Here is a 1,055-nt window from a genome sequence, read left to right on the forward strand (position 1 = left end):
CTTGACAGTGGTTCTGATCCCACTGCCAGCAAGAAACAGTGCCTGCTGCATTTGGGGATGGGGGATAAGGAGAGGGCTTGGTAGACTGTCATTGGAAGATCATGAGAAGAGATCTCCATATTTTATGGTTATCTAGACAATGAATCTGATCTCAATTTATCAGGATTACTTGACCTCAGTGGCATGCGTTTTCTCAAAGGTGAGTTTGGAGCTAAGAAGGATATCCATTAGCTTGACTAGTAAAAATATGTTGGTTAATGGATTCTACTAGACATTCACATTCAGATTGATTACTCTGTTATACTCTTATGAAGTACAAAAAATTTACCACCCGTTCTCCACCTCAGAAGCACACATCTGTGTTCAATAGCAATCACTATCAAGGAAGTTTCATTTGAGAGTTGCCTGGAATGCCAATTGATTCTTTTTTTTTTTTCTTTTTTTGAGATGTAGTCTCACTCTTTCACCCAGGCTGGGATGCAGTGGTGTGATCTTGGCTCACTGCAACCTCTGCCTCCAGGGTTCAAGTGCTCTCCCGCCTCAGCTTCCCAAGTAGCTGGGATTACAGGCACTCACCACCACACCCAGCTAATTTTTGTATTTTTAGTAGAGATGGGTTTCACCATGTTGGCCAAGCTGGTCTCGAACTCCTGGCCTCAGGTGATCTGCCTGCCTCAGCCTCCCAAAGTGTTGGGATTACAGGCGTGAGCCACGGAGCCTGGCCAATGCCGATTGATTCTGCCCTATTTCCACAAAGACACGATGCGGTCAACCAGTATACTAGTTCTTTTTTTTTTTTTGTATCCAGTTTAGGGGGATGATTCATGCTACATGCTTCCCCCATGTCTGGAAAAGTGAGCCAATACCTGCATGTCTATTCATTCTCTTTAGTTTGACCCCTCCTCAGGCACCTTGTCCCCTAAACCCCTTACGTTTTCCTGGCAATCCATCTCTTTGACCATCTTCCATTTTTTAAAGTCTTGTTTTTCTGTAATTGGTGCCTCCCTTCTTGGGGCTGACAGTGTTCACGTGTGGCAGCAGAAAGGGTGCTGTGT

Source organism: Gorilla gorilla, chromosome 3 (assembly GCF_029281585.2).
Source record: "Gorilla gorilla gorilla isolate KB3781 chromosome 3, NHGRI_mGorGor1-v2.1_pri, whole genome shotgun sequence".
Taxonomy (NCBI): Eukaryota; Metazoa; Chordata; class Mammalia; order Primates; family Hominidae; genus Gorilla; species Gorilla gorilla.